Source organism: Plecotus auritus (genome assembly GCF_963455305.1).
Source record: "Plecotus auritus genome assembly, chromosome: 10".
NCBI classification, from domain to species: Eukaryota; Metazoa; Chordata; class Mammalia; order Chiroptera; family Vespertilionidae; genus Plecotus; species Plecotus auritus.
The window spans coordinates 4,718,180-4,735,176 of record NC_137785.1 but is presented as its reverse complement, the minus strand read 5'-3'; positions in this window follow the sequence as shown (position 1 = coordinate 4,735,176).

Here is a 16,997-nt window from a genome sequence, read left to right as displayed (position 1 = left end):
AAGTACATGATTGTAGCCACTATGCTGGACACCTAAAACTAATACAACATCATGTTGGATGCAAGCTGTCATTTAAAAAGAGCAACAAAAATGCAACTGAATTAACACACTATGCCACAGACACGCGGGAAGCCACTGCTTGCCAATACTATCGTGAAAGTGCACCAAGGAACGCAGAGGGCCGATGGACCTTGAGCATTAGAGAGCTGACGCTAAGCACCGATTGTTCGTGTTGAGATGGCGGTGGCTCGAAGCAATTTCCTGACCGTACTGATCTTTACAGACCTTAGATTTGGTCTGTCTGCTACCTGTTTGCCATGCTTTACTGAGGGCAAGATGTGTATCTAAAACTGAATAAAAAGCGGATAAGCCCAGGTCTCAGTGTGCCTCTTCAAGGAAAAGGCTCCACCTGGTCCCCACCCCTTAATAATTCATATTTGTGTCTAGTATTTTCATTTGTGTGTTGGCCCCTCCTTCAGATCCTGAACCCAAACATGCAGGTCACATAACATACAGATGCTGTATCATAGAATTGTAAATTTGAAACCAATGTCACCCCAATAGATTTAATATTTAAAAATTCAAAAAATTTTGTTTCATTTAAAAAGAACAAATTTGCCCAGCCAGTATAATTCCATGGTTGAGAATTGACCCATCCACCAAGAGGATGCCAGTCAAGGCACATGCCCGAGTTGTGGGCTTGATCCCCTAGTGAGGGCACCATGCTGGAGGCAGCCAATCAATGTTGGTATTTTTCTCTCATCAATGCTTCTCTCTCTCTTTCCCTCTCCCTCTAAAATCTAAAATCAATAAAAATATATTTTTTAAAAAAGAACATATTTGCCAATGATACATCTGATAAGGGGTTAATTTCCAACATATATGAAGTACTCATACAATTCAACAAAAGGAAGACAAACAATCCAATTTAAACATGGGCAAACGACCTAAATAGACACTTCTCCAAAAAGGACATATAAATGGCCAAAAGTCATGAAAAAATGCTCAATGTCACTAATCATCAGAGAGATGTATATTAAAACTACAGTGAGGTATCACCTCACACCTGTCAGAATGGCTACTATCAATAAATCAAAAAACAGCAAGTGCTGGCGAGGATGTAGAGAAAAGGGAACCCTAGTTCACTGCTGGTGGGAATGCAGACTGGTGCAGCCATTGTGGGAAACAATATGGAGTTTCTGCAAAAAAATTAAAAATGGAACTTCCATTTGACCCAGTGACCCCACTTCTAGAAATATACCCTAAGAATCCCAATACACCAACTAAAAAGAATAAATGCATCCCTATGTTCATAGCAGCCTTATTTACAATAGCTAAGATCTAGAAACAGCCCAAGCACTCATCAGTAGATGAGTGGATAAAAAAAGCTGTGGTACATTTACACAATGGAATACTATGCAGCTGTCAAAAAGAAGTATCTATTACCCTTCAAGACAACATGGAGAGACCTGGAGATTACTATGCTAAGCAAAATCAGCCAGTCAGAGAAAGACAAATGTCACATGATCTCACTTAGAGGTGGACTCTAATGAACAAAATAGAACCAGAGGCATGGAATCATGGAACAGACAGACAAATTTCAGAGGGAAGGGGGCGTGGATGGGCAGGAAGAGATTAACCAAAGAACTTATCTGCATATATGCATAACCCATAGACACAGACAATAGTGTGGTGAAGGATTGGGGTGGGGAGGGAACTGGATGAGGGGGCAATCAGGGGTTCCAGGAGACATCTGAAATACTCTCAACAATTAAGAAAAAAGAATCTGTGCTCTCCATCACTGATTCATGGCCTCAACCAATTAAATAAAAACAAATTAAAATCTTTACATCCTCAGGTGTTAAACGGGCAACAGTAGGGATGAGCCACAAGATGAAATGCAACTGTTTAGCAAAGACAGAGAGGAAATTACATCCAATCAGAAGATGGGGGGGGGGGGGGCGGGAAGAAGATGGATCATGCAAAATGTTTCAAAACACAATGGATAAAAAGAGCTCTTGATCGTTCTTCCTCTCTAAAAATCAATAAAAATACACTGAGTGGCCAGATTATTATGATCTCTGAACGCATAATAATCTGGCCACTCTGTGTGTGTGTGTGTGTGTGTGTGTGTGTGTACACACACATACATATATACATATATATTATATATATTAGAGGCCCAGTGCATGAATATATATATACATATATATATATATATACACACACACACACATATATATGTATATATGTAGGTATATATATATACATACATATATATATTATATATATTAGAGGCCTGGTGCATGAATTCGTGCATGGGTGGGGTCTGGCCAGGGGTAGGGGACATGGGCAGTTGGCTGGCCTGCCTGCTGGTCGAACTCCTGGTTGAGGGAACAATTTGCATATTAGCCCTTTATTATATAGGATAGACACTGAGTGGCCAGATTATTATGCGTTCAGAGATCATCATCATATGGCTACTCAGTGTATTTTTATTTAATGTATTTAATATTTAATATTAAAATGCTCATGCTAAAATGTAAAGTCAAAACAGAACAAAAACTATCAAGGCACACACTCAGCAAGACCTCCATCTCCTCCGATGGAAAAGTCACGGACACATGGGCACCCCCGGGGCCCCAAAGACCGCGCTTGAGTATCCGCATCATGGATGAGTTTGTCCTGATGGAGTCCTTTTTCAGTGCTGTCTTGAAGCAGCACGCATTGGGTTTCGTGAGGAAGAAACTTAAAAGGGAGACTGGGCGAGCATTACGCTGAGCGAAATAAGCCAGGCAGAGAAAGACACACGTCACAAGATCTCTCACTTATAGCTGGAGTCTAATGAACCAAATAAATCGATGAGTAAAACAGAACCAGAGGCATGGATGCATGGAACAAACAGACGGACAGATCTCAGAGGGAGGGGGGTGGAGGTGGGGTGGGAAGAGATTAAACTACGAACTTATATACACATCTGCATAACCCATGGACACAGACAACAGGGTGGTGAAGGCCTGGGGTGGGGCAATGGGGGGAATGGGGACATCTGCATTAATGTCAACAATAAGATTTTTTAAATAAAATAAAAACACTAAGCAACCAACAGGAGTGAATTACTGTTAAGCCAACCCCACATTTTTTGCAGGTTTCACCGGTTTTTCCACTAAAGCCCTTTTGCGTTCCAGGAGCCAATCCACGTGGGATTTGGTCACATTGGTATTTCCATTAGCCTCCATGTCCTCGTGTAACAAGTTATCCGTTATAACTGTAAACCTATCGCTCTCGACTAATAAAATATCTATTTTTACATAATGAAAAAAGTGGGGGGAACACAGCACGTCGGCCACTTTTTCAGGTTCCGATTGAAGGAAGTGATTTGGGGAAGGTGGTGGGTTCAGAAGTTAGACGCCAGGCTCGTGTGGGCCGGGACACACGGGTGCAGCGAGGACTTGGAGGTGAGAACAGCTGCTCATAGAAACCCCATTGGGGGCGTGAGAAACTAGGTCCGGCTGTGAGAGCCCACAGGGGGAGCTTGACCAGCAGACCAGCAGAGGGGAGAATGAGGTCTGATAGAATTTATTTAGTTAATCCTCACCTGAGGGTATTTTTTCCATTGATTTCTAGAGAGTGGAAGGGAGAGGGAGAGGGAGAGGGAGAGGGAGAGGGAGAGGGAGAGGGAGAGGGAGAGGGAGAGGGAGAGGGAGAGGGAGAGGGAGAGGGAGAGGGAGAGGGAGAGGGAGAGGGAGAGGGAGAGGGAGAGGGAGAGGGAGAGGGAGAGGGAGAGGGAGAGGGAGAGGGAGAGGGAGAGGGAGAGGGAGAGGGAGAGGGAGAGGGAGAGGGAGAGGGAGAGGGAGAGGGAGAGGGAGAGGGAGTTGGTTGTCTCCTGCCCACCCGTGTGTGACCCGACTGGGGTTGGGATGGAACCTGTAACCGAGGTATGTGCCCTTGACCGGAATCGAACCCTTGAATGGGCCAGCTGGCGCTCTAACCACTTAGAAACACCGGCCAGGGCTGGTCTGATGGAATTTTTGAGCAGACAGTGAGGAGGGGGAAGGCTTACACCTACAGAACTTGCACACACAGAAAAGCAGTATGAAGCAGGCGGGAAGGTAAGCAGAGAGTTCACCCCCTGGGTCTATGGAGATCTCTGCTAACCGACTCAGAACTTGGTCCTACATGACTCAAAGGAGACCAGCCAGGATGGAAATTCACACCAACGGCCCGGCCAGCATGGCTTAGCTGTTGAGCGTGGACCTATGGCCCAGGAGGTCATGGTTCCATTCCTGGGGTGCGGGCTACATCCCCAGTGTGGGGCGCGCAGGAGGCAACCAACGGGTGATTCTCATCATGAATGTTTCTATCTCTCTCTCCTTCTCCCTTCCTCTCTAAAATCAGTAAAAATATTTTTTAAACAAAAAAACAAAAAACACACGAACTAAGATCTGCTCGCTTTCTAGGAAGGGGGAGCCCTGGGGCAGGTGTGAGCCCTCAGGACCACTGAGGGGGTGGGGCTTAGCTCAGTGAGGGCGGAATGGGGTGGAGGCGGAGGAGGAAGCCAGAAAGGTTTCTTACAAACAGGTAAGGAGTTTGCGCACGTTTTGGAAGCCCCACTGACCCTAATCCCCGTGGGTAATAAGTCATTGAAGTCCACTTTCCACCGACACGCTCAGGGGGTTCAGCCAACTGCACCCCGCGGGCAGATAAGACTTGAGAGGGAGCCTAGGAAAACGAGCAACAAGCAGGGAGTGGGTGGTGGAGCCAGGTGGCCAGTGTTTCCCTGGGGGAAGGTCTGAGTGAGGAAGGATAAAGGCCGGAGCTGATAACCAGGCAGGAGCTGAGCAGAATGAGCCTGAGAGGCCCTATCCTCCTGGTGACATGAAAATTAAGGCACCTGGGCCCTGGCCCCAGAGCTCAGCTGCCTTAGAGCATCCTCCCCACAGAGGCCAAAGCCCGGTCAGGGCACATACAAGAAGCAACCAACGGTCCAGCTAGCGTGGCTCAGTGGCTGAGCGCCGACCTATGCACCAGGAGGTCACGCTTGGATTCCCAGTCAGAGCACACCCCCGGGTTGCGGGCTCAATCCCCAGTGTGGGCCGTGCTGGAGGCAGTCGCTCAATGATTCTCTCATCATTGATGTTTGTCTCTCCCCCTTTCCCTTCCTCTCTGAAATCAATAAAAAATATTTTAAAGGCAACGAACGAATGTGTAAATTGAGTGGAACAACAAACCAATCTTTCTCTTCCTCCCTCTCTAAAATCAATTTAAATTTTTTTAAACTTAAAATAAAGGCCCCTACTAAACTGTGCACCTGAAATGAATATAAAATAATATTGAATATCAACAATATTCAATTGTAATAGAAAAATAAGTGAATAAAAGTTGGTCATGCTACACCAAAAAAAAATAATAATAATTTAAATAAAGGCACCTACTGGGAAGCAGTCCTGTGCTACAGCCTAGAAGGACAGAATTACAGACCCCATGCGTGTCGTTAGCAACAGTGCCCTCCTACTGTCACCACAGGCATTGGGGGAGGAGGGGAGGGGAGAAGGGAGGAGGGGAGGGGAGAAGGGAGGAGGGGAGGGGAGGAGACTATGAATTCCATGACATCCCTGTCCTGAAGCCTGCATTTCTGTGACGCTTGTAGCGTCTTTTGGGACCCAGCTGTGATGCCTCCCAATCTATAGATGAAAGACTGAAAACAGCCCAAGTGCCCATCAGGAGGTGAGTGGATGAAAAAAGCTGTGGTGCATTTACACCATGGAATACTACGCAGCTGTGAGAAAGAGGGATCTCTTACCCTTGGCAACAGCATGGAGGGACCCGGAGAGAGTATTGTGCTAAGTGAAATAAGCCAGTTGGAGAAAGACAAGCATCACGTGATCTCACGTATATAGGGAATCTAATGAACAAAATTAGCTGACGGACAAAACAGAACCAGAGGCGTGGATACATGGAAAAGACTGATAGAGTATAGAGATAAAGAGGTGTAGCAGAGGGGGGGGGGTAGACTGGATGAAAGAAGGTGAAGAGATTAGCCAAAGAACATATGAGCATAACCCATAGACACAGACAACAGTGTGGTGATGGCCAGAGGAAAGGGCGGGGGGGCTTGATGGAAGTGGGCAACGGGTTGCGGGAAGGGGGAGATAAGGATATCTGTAATAGTATCAACAATAAAAATAAAGACTGAAGCTCAAAGCCATGCCCCACTCGAAATGACGCGGTGGGGAGGGAGGAGGGGGGACGGTGCCAGGATGCCACAGATGGGCAGGAGAGATCTCTCTGGGGCCGCAAAAACATTCTGAAATCAGATTGTGGCGGGGGTTGCACAACTCCGTTCGTCTACTAAAAGTCACGGCCCGCTTAAAACGGGGTGGGGTTTTAGGAGAGGGAATTATACCTCAACGAAACACTTATAAATGACATTGGGGGGGGGGGGGGTTGGAATTGCATATGGAAGCACGGGGAACTACCCCCTCTCAACCCGTTTTCTCATCCTTGTAAAAGGGAGCTCAGCCCGAAGACCTCAAGACACCTTTCTACAAGTCTCACAGCGACCCTGAAAGCTAGCAACAAAACAGAACCAGAGGAACTAAACCAGTAACTGCTGTGTATTTAAAAGACAGACAGAGAGCCCTAACCGGTTTGGCTCAGTGGATAGGGCGTTGGCCTGCGGACTGAAAGGTCCCGGGTTGGATTCCGGTCAAGGGCATGTACCTGGGTGGCGGGCACATCCCCAGTAGGAGGTGTGCAGGAGGCAGCTGATCGATGTTTCTCTCTCATAGATGTTTCTAACTCTCTATCCCTCTCCCTTCCTCTCTGTAAAAAAATCAATAAAATATATTTTTTTTAAAAAAGAGAGAGAGAGAGAGAGGGAGAGAGCTGGTACTCACCGCCTGAGGCGAGGGCTGAGGTCTGGCCTGAGAGTACCCCATGCAAAGGAACCCCCCAATAAGAGCAGCTCTGCTGCCCGCCCACGCTCCGTGATTGGCCGGGAAGCAGATCTTCCCGCCCAGAGTATTGAAATAGCCCCACTGTGATCATCAACGGGCGCTTCTCCACCTTGAAAAGGAGACGCACATTGAAATGACCTGGGCCCTAGTTGGGGTGATCCTAATTGAACTGGTCAGAAGCTCCCCGGTGATTCGAATGCTCAATCTCACCCCTAGACCATCCAGGGCGGGGTTTTCAACCTCTCCGGATGGACGATTCTTTGGGGGAGGGTGTGTAAGTTTGTCCTGTCTGTGGTAGGGTGTTTATCAGCATTCCTGGGCCCCACCCATGAGGTGTCCATAGCCTCCCCAGTTGTGACCACCAAAAAGGTCCCCAAACATTGTCACGTGTCGCCAGGGGTTGAGAACCACTAACGTGGTTGCAATTGGGTGCTTCCTGGAATCATACCAAGTAGATTGAAATGCATGCGCATTCTCTGTTCAATAAAATGCATATATTAGGCCCTGGCCAGGTAGCTCAGTTGGGTAGAGTGTCATCCCGATACACCAAGGTTTGGGGCTCAATCCCCAGTCAGGACACATATAAGAATCAATCTCTCTCTCTCTCTCCTTCTCTTTCCCTCAAATCAATGAGAATATCCTCAGGTGAGGATTAAAAATAAAAAGGATGGCATGAGAGTCAGTGCCTTGAGCTGTTAGCTAAGCACAAACTATCCAGCTAATTAAATTAATAACTCACCACATGCATAAATTAAAGCATACAATTGTTTATTGACCCACATGGTTTAGGGTTCAGAAAATCAACTGGAAGGCAAAGTAATTACATATATATGTATGGACTCATATGTATGATACCATGAGCCAGTTATTGCATTATTTCTTTTAATCATCCTACAATGTTTGTATACTCTTTTTATTTTTTTTTTGTGGTTGCAGGGCTGGGCGTCGAGCCTGCAACCGAGGTACGTGCCCTTGACCGGAATCAAACCCAGGACTCTTCAGTCCACAGGCTGATGCCCTATCCACTGAGCCAAACCAGCCAGGGCTCTGTATACTCTTTTTTAAAAGATATATTTTTATTGATTTCAGTGAGGGAGGGAGAGGGAGAGAAGATAGAAACATCAATGATGAGAATCATTCATCAGCTGCTTCCTGCATGCCCCCTACGAAGGATTGAGCCTGCAACCTGGGCATGTGCCCTTGACCAGGAATCAAACCATAATCTCCTGCAACAGCCTCTGTAGGTGTACTCTGAACACCACCCTCCCCCCCCCCCCCCATTGACAAGTGAAGAAATTGAGACTGAAATATTGAGTGACATCCCCCTCAAGTTCACAGAATTCACGGGTGGCAAGGAAAGGAATGGACTTCAACAGACTTCTGTGGGAGTGAGTTTGGGTGTGACAGATGGAGCCTGAAATGGTGGCTAAATATGAAAAAGAGGAACGACGCGGCCGGAACAGAGCACGGGGTGAGCTGATAGGAAGCCACAATCAAAAATACTTGAACAGAATGCCCAGTGTCGTTAAAACAGAGCCCAGCCAGGCTGCGGTCTCTGCAAGGGGGCAGGTGAATGAGGTGACGAGGGCAGGACCGTCACCTGGAGAGGGAGAAATTAAACCCACCTCAACCTCAAAACCACCTGCTTCAAAATAAGCTCCCCAAGTTCTGCCATCTGTGACAACGTGGATGAACCTGGAGGACGTTATGCTAAGTGAAGTAAGTCAGAGAAAGACAGATACTGCATGATCGCACTTATAAGTGAAATCTAAAAACCCTGAACTCAGAAACAAAGAGTAGAATGGTGGTTACCAGGGGGTGGGAGTGGGGGAAATGGGAAGATGTAAGTCAAATGATACCAACTTCCCCTTCTACGATGATGAAGTCCTGAGGATTTAATGAACAGCGTAGTAATTTTATCATTTTTAAACATTTTTATTAAATCTTTTTTAATATATTTTTTTTTATTTCAGAGAGAAAGCGAGAGGGAGAGAGAGAGAGAGAAACATCAATAATGGAAAGAGAATTATTGATCGGCTGCCTCCTGCACACCCCCTACTGGGGATGGAGCTTGAAACCCAGGCATGTGCCCTTCACTGGAATTGAACCCAAACCCTTCAGTCCACAGGCCGACGCTCAATCCACTGAGCCACACCAGCTAGGGCAGCATAGTCATTTTAGTTAACAGTATGATAGTACGCATTTGAAAGTTGCTAAGAGATAGGAAATGGTCCTACCAACAAAACAAACAAACAAAAAAAAAACAGGGTAATTATGTGAAGTGATGGCAGTGTCAGCTAGCGTTGTAGTGGCAATCATACCGCAAAGTATACATGTATCGAATCAACACATTGTGTACCTTCAACTTACGCAACACAGTATGTCCATTATATCCCAGCCAATGCAAATAACAAGGAATGGGTGCTGCCCTGGCAGGTGTGCTCCATGGTTAGAGCTGCGGCCAAACACTCGGCTTGATTCTCAGGTTTGATTCCTGGTCAAGGGCACGTACCTGGGTTGCAGGTTGGATTCCGCCCCCACCCCCACCCCCCCGCCAAGACCAGTGGATGTGTCTCTCACATTGGCCTCTCACTCCTCTCTCTCTCTCTCTCTATCTCTCTCTCTCTTCCCCCCCCTTCCACTCTCTCTAAAAATCAAAGGGAAAAAATATCCTCAATTGAGGATTAACAAAACAAACAAACAAACAAAAAAAAAGGAATGAAGTGCCTGATGCAATCTGCAACACAGATGAAAACATTGTGCCAAGATTCAAAAGACCACCTGTTAAGCAGTTCCATGTCTATGAAATTTCCAAGAAAGTCAACCCTGTAGATTGTCAACAAAGTAGATTGCCTGGGGCTGGCGGTAGAAATGGGGTAAACTGTAAAGGGGAATTTGAAATCTTAACGGAGCTGTGGAAGATTCCAAAACTGGATTGTGGCAATGATTGCATAAATCGGGAAACTTAGTAAAAGTCATTGAATTATGCACACGCAAAACTCTTTCTAGGAAGCTTTTTCTGAGTGCCTTCTCAGACTCTGCTGCTGGTTGTGACTGTCATTCTAAGTCAAGAATCAGCAGACTTTCTCTAAAGGCCAAATACTAAATGGCAAGACACTGGGTCTCCATTGCAACTACGCAATTTTGCTATAGTAGCAGAAAATCCCGACTCCTGGGGGATATTATCAGGTGAGAATTAAGAACTCAATAATCCAGCCTTGTGGTCTGTGATCCTAAAAGCTGAAGCCAAAACAGCTTGAGAGCAAAGAAATGTTAAGGAGTGTGCCTGGAAATGGTTCTTTAACAAAAATAGTCATTGTTGTGGTTAAAGTCTCCATTTGTGGCTCTGGCAGATGGAGATAGATTAGATAGATGGATGGATGGATGGATGGATGGGTGGATGGATGGATGATGAAAGGAAGGAATAAAGGATCATGGATAGATGATGGATGATGGATGGATGGATGGATGGATGGATGGATGGATGGATGATGAAAGGAAGGAATAAAGGATCATGGATAGATGATGGATGATGGATGGATGGATGGTGGATGATGGAAGGAAGGAAGGAAGGAAGGAGGGAGGGAGGGAAAATGGATGGATGGTAAATGGACAGATGGAAGGATGAATAGACAGAAGAATAATGGATGGATGGATGGACAGACAATGGATGAATGGACAGATCGAAGGTGGATGGATGGATGGATAGACAGATGAATGATGGATAGATGGATAGACAGACAGATGGATAGATAGATAGATAGATAGATAGTAGTTTGATGAGTGGATGGATGGATGGAAGGAAGGAAAGAAGGAAAATGGATGGATGGTTGGATGAATAATGGATGGATGATAAATGGGTGGGTGGAAGGATGAATAGACATATGGATGATGAATAGATGGATAGACAGATGGGTAGATAGATAGTAGATAGATAAATGAATGGGTGAATGGATTGATTGATTGATATGGATATTTTTCCCTAGTGTCAGAGACAGGAAACCCTATCTAACTACTTTTGACCTGTCTGCCTCTGAGTAGAGCATTCAATTATCTTCTAAGTTCTGGAAAAACCCCTTCTTTTCAGCCACAGACACCTCCAATTACAGCCTCTACACCATGTTATCCTACGTTGATGGTGGGGACACACACATACAGAGGCTTTTTCTTTCCTTGCTTATGGAAAGACTTCAGTAAGTAACTCAAGTAAACATGTGGGGGCCATCCATCCTTACTTCTTCCCTTTCCTATAAGCCCCAGAATCAACCACTCATTACACCTCTGGTATTTCTAGCCCTAGCCATGTATCTCAGTTGGTTAGAGTGTTGTCCCAATACATCAAGGTTGTGGGTTCAATTTCCAGTCAAGGCACATATAAGAATCAATCAATGAATGCATAAATAAGTGGAACAACAAATCAATGTTTCTCTCTCTCAAAAAAATTTTGATCAATAAAAAATTCTCTAAAGAATTCAGTTTCATTTCAAGCATAATTTTCTGTTTTCAGATTATACCAATGTAAGCTATTTATGTTGATTTGTTTTAAATTTTTTACCATTTTTTTTATTGATTTTAAAAAAAAAGAGGAAGGGAGAGATAGCAACATCAATGAGAGAGAAACATCAATTGGCTGCCTCTTGCACTCCTCCTACTGAATTGAGCCCACAACCCAGACATGTGCCCTAACTGGAAATCAAACCTCAACCTCCTGGTTCATGGGTCGAAGCTCAACCGCTGAGCCACGCTGTTTAGGCTTGATTTTTTTTATTATTATTTTTTTTTTTTTTAATGAGAGGTTAGAGTGTGAGTGTCAGGATGATTTTGAGGGCTGGTGAACGAGCCTGGAGACTCCTGGTCAGGGATGCCCTGATACTCACACAGGCCAGGTCTGATGTGGGCACTGCCGCTCCTACCACAGACCACACGTGCTTCAGCCTCATTGCTGCTCCGTCATCAGCAGGAGCCTCGCATCCTCGCAATTAGTCATCAGCAGCTCTGGCCCAGCATCCCACCTGCAACCAAGAGGGGCAATGGGAACTCCACCTCAAAGCCCCCATTCTTCCTTGCCCCATGGACCTCATGGAATGGAGGCTGGGGAGAGAATGGCCTAGCATTTACTGCTCCCATCGGCAGGAAGTGTTATTCTTATACCCCAGTAAGAGTTATTTTTTTTTAATCCTCACTGGAGGAAATTTTTCCATTGATTTTTAGACAAAGTGGAAGGAAGGGAGGAGGGGGGAAGGGAGAGAGAGGAAGAGAGAGACAGGGCCCTAGCCAGTTTGGCTCAGTAGATAGTACATCGGCGTGCAAACCGAAGGGTCCGAGTTTGATTCTGGTCAAGGGCAAGTACCTCGGTTGGAAGCTCCCAGCCTGGTCGGGGGTATGAGGGAGGCAACCAATCGATGTGTCTCTCTCCCATCAGTGTTTCTCTCTGTCTCTCCCTTCCAATCTCTCTAAAAATCAATGGGAAAAAACATGTCCTTGGATGAGGATTTTAAAAAAGAAATTATTTCTTTCCTGTTCATTCTCCTGTGATTATCTTACCCCACCCACAACTTAAAAAGATTAAAGTGGGGCACAGAACATACAAATCAGATTAGACTGAGAGCGGGGCTTTTTGTTGTTTTTTCGTTGTTTATTTTGGTTTGTTTTGGTGGTTTTGGGGGTGTTTTTGAGCTATAGTGGCAACATTAATTAGCGAGCCCTTGACAAGGAAGCCACAGTGGGTGACGCACTTCCGGGGGCGGGTCCAGCAGTAGGAGCCAGTGGACCTTGGGGATCTGCCCGGAAACACCACACCCACGTCTTCTGCGTCTTCTGCGCTGACAGCAGTTTGAGGTTTAGATGGTTAATGACTTCCTGCTATCAACTGTGGCTGCAGGCCTCCCAGAGGAACTAGGAAAAGGGATATGGACACGCCTTCGCTTTCCCTTTGGGGGCGGGGCCACTTTCACACAAGTCTGCCCAGCATTCTTGAGGCCTGCAGCTGGCCAGGACCCAGGATAATGTCCCTGGTTCTGCCCACCCTGCTCTACCTCGGTGAGTCTGGACAGAAGGGACGGGCAGGAAGGTGGTTCTGTAAGGCCGGGCTGTTCTCATCTGTGTTTCCTTCCAGGGTTGTATCTAGCCCAGAGCACTGGGGTTCAGGAAGGTGAGTATTCCCTCTAATATTCCCAAAGACTAAGTAGGGTTTTGCCAGATTTCAGCTCTTGGAGGCTGGGAAGAGGGGTCCTGGCCTTTAAATGCGTGGCTGTAAGAGGGAGGAAGTGGAGGGTGGCATGAGAAACAGACACACCTGTAAATTTATTACCGCTTCTTCTAGGAAGTCTCGCCCCACCTGTTAACACAGCTCAGCCTGGATCCATGGTTCTATATGAGGAACCAGTGACCATCTGGTGCAGAGGGCTTCCAGACACTGAAGCCTATAAGATATATGAAGTGAAAGACCCTGAGCCTAGGGATGGTAAGAAATTAATGGTGGCTGGGAAGAACGACACTTCATCTATCCAAGAGATGAAACCATACTGGGCAGGAATGTACCGCTGTTCCTATAAGAGTGGAGGTCACTGGTCCCCGCTCAGTAGCATCCTGCATCTGGTGATGACGGGTGAGTGGGATCCAGGCAGCAGGGCCGGGAGGGACCTCTTTGCAGAGGGGAGAACCAGGCTCTGAGATACGCAGCAGGAAGTAGCAAAGCCTCTGTCTCTAGGAAGGTATCAGGGATGATGCAGAGACACATTCCCTCAGGGTGGGACACAGAGGGGGTAGACACCAGAGCCAGGTCTGTTCGGGGGGAACATGGGGGCACAGCACATGGACATGGCTTCCCCTTTATCAGCAAACTTCCTTCTTTCTCAGGAACTTATGACAAACCCTCACTCTCGAGCCTGAGTGGCACGGTGGTGGCTCCAGGAGACAATGAGACGTTACAGTATTTCTCCAGAATCAGATTTCATGCCTTTATTCTCACCAAAGAAGATGCACCTCAGTTCACCCAGAGACAAAGCTCCACAGCCCAGGACAATGGAGTGCAGACCACCTTCCACCTGGACCATGTCACCTCCACACAGGCAGGGACCTACAGATGCTACGGCACCTTCAGCAAAGACCCCGATATGTGGTCTCACCCCAGCGACCCATTGCAGCTTGAGGTCAGAGGTGAGAAAGACGGTCCATCCCCACCTCCCCTTCTGAAGATGACACTGTCCGCTTACAGCAGTGACTGGTGGGAAGCCATGTCCACACCATCAGCTTACACAGAAGCTATGAGGTAGTCACCACTAACCCCCCATGCAGGCCTTTGACACATGCCCAGGGGCTGGGGGAGCATGCAGGTCGTTGTGAGTCGGGGGAGACGGACCCTGAGCACAGATAAAGAAACCACCCCCATTTCATCCCCATGTGCAGAAGCTGCTGACAATCCTGATCCCACAGAACTCAGCCATCCTCATGGTTACTGCCAGTCTTTTTTTTTTTTTTTTTAACTGTAAAGAGACCATTTATTGGGTAAATTACAGAGGTAGAAGAAGTAAGTCCTAGAAGATAGGAGCTTAGAAAACAAGTTTGGAGGTCAAGCAAGGGCCCGTGGATTTTGGCCGTGAGGAAGCTAATGGTAAGGTGCCTGGTGGGGGAAGCAGGGAAGGAAAAGGGAGATGGAGAGGGAAGGGAATGGCACAGGTGGGCTCTCTGGATGGGGAGCGCCAACTAGGAGTCTTTGCAGAAGGAGCAGGAAAGGTGAAGGAAGATCAGGTGCAAAGGGAATGAAGGAGAGAGAAGCTTTAGTGCCCACGGAGTACCAGGAAGGCCATTCCCCATCAGCTGAGTCAATAGTTTGCAGAGGGGCGTCCCGAAGAAGGACCCACAGGGCTCCCATGGAGAACACTGAAAACTCCCCACCCACTGCCCACCCCTGCCTTTCCTGGCCCCAGAATTCCTTAAGGAAATCACCACAGGGCTCATAATGACGACAGGAAAGAAGGCAGATATTGCTTATACAGAGGGCGGCTGGGCAGCGACCTCCCAGATCCAGGAGACGGGAGACATGAGCTCAGGGGGAGGGCACCTTCCTGCGAGGGCCTTTGGCTCCTCCTCTGTGACCTCAGTCCTTTCTCTCTCAGGACCTGCTGGGTGGAGTGTGTCCGCCATGAACCAAGTCCGGCTGAGTCTGGCTGGCCTGGTTCTCTCGGCCCTGGTGGTTGTGTTGGCGGAGGCCTACTACAGCCACAAGAGGTCCTTCCACGGACTCAGATGAGACCCCCCCTCCACACCTGGGCGTCATGACCAACACTGAGGACACTCGTGGCGTCTAAGGACAGTGTTGAGCCAAGAAGCGGGTGACCAGAGGAAACCAGGCACTGGCTGTGTTGTCTACTGGATGATGGGGGGTGTCCGTCTCCTGTTGAATTGGGCACAATGTCCCAACATCACATGAATTAAAGCGGTACTCATGGGTTCTCTTGGAGGTCTGAAGAGCTAATGCCTAAAATGTGTCCACTGCCCTTCATGGCCTTTTTTTCCTAACTTATCTTTTATTGTTGGAAATATTACAGATGTTCCTTTATTTTCCCCATGGACCAGCCGCGGGCAAACTACGGCCCGCGGGCCAGATCCGGCTGTTCTATCCGGTTCTCTTGCTCTCCCCTCTGCTCCTTTACTTTGAATTTATATTAGTTCACACAAACACTCCATCCATGCTTTTGTTCCGGCCCTCCGGTCTAGTTTAAGAACCCATTGTGGCCCTCGAGTCAAAAAGTTTGCCCACCCCTGCCATGGACTCTATCCAACCTATACCCATGCCCCCACCCAGGCCTTCACTGCATTATAATCTGTGTCCATGGTTTTTGCATACAAGTCCTTTAGTTCCTCTCTTCCCAACCCCCGACCCCCTTTGTCTGAGATTCATCAGTCTGTTCCATGCTTCTATGTCTCTGGATCTATTTTGTTCATCAGTTTATTTTGTTCCTTAGATTCCACCTAAGAGTGAGATCATGTGGTATTTACCTTTCTCTGACTGGCTTAGTTCACTCACCGTGAAAAATAAAAACGAATGTTCCATTTGAGCCAGTGGTCTCACTCCTAGGAATATATCCTAAGAAGCCCTATATACCAACCAGAAAGAATATTTGCACCCCTGTGTTCATAGCAGTGTTGTTTACAATAGCTAATATCTGGAAACAGCCCAAGTGCCCATCAGTAGATAAGTGGATACCAAAAGTTGTGGTACAATGGAATACTGTGCAGCTTTAAATTTATACAATGGAATACTGTGCAGCTTTAAATTTATACAATGGAATACTATGCAGCTTTAAAAAAGAAAGATCTATACTAATGTAAAGTAAATTTATTGGGATGACATTGGTTAATAAGATTATATAGGTTTCAAATGCACAATTTTATGATACATGATCTACATATTGCACTGTATGCTTCTCGGCCACAAGAGCAGGTGAAATACTGCCATTTGTAACAACACAATTGGACCTTGAGAATATTATGCTAAGCAAAATGAGTCAGTCAGGAAAAGCTTAAGAACTGTATAATTTCACTCATAGGTGGGATATGAAACTGAAGCGCATAGACACAGACAACAGTATGGTTATTGCCAGAGGGAATTGAGTGGAGGGGTAGTAAAGGGGACCACCCAGCCGGCGTGGCTCGATGGTTGAGCATCAACCTTTGAACCAGGATGTCAGGGTCTGATTCCCTGTCAAGGCACATGCCCAGGTAGCAAGCTCCATCCCCAGTGTGGGACGTGCTGGAGGCAGCCCATCCATGATTCTCTCTAACCATTAATGTTACTATCTCTCTCTCACTCTGCCTTCCTCACTGAAATCGATAAAAAATACGTCTTTCTTTAAAAAGGGGTAAAGGGGACCAAACAGGATTTGACTTTGGGTGCGTATGGAGGCTCCCCAGAAAACAAAGAATAGAGTTATTGCCCGGCTGCTATGGCTCCATTGGTTGAGCATCATCTCAGGCACCAAGAGGTCACTGGTTCAATTCCAGGTCAGGGTGCATGCCTGGGTTGCAGGCTTGATC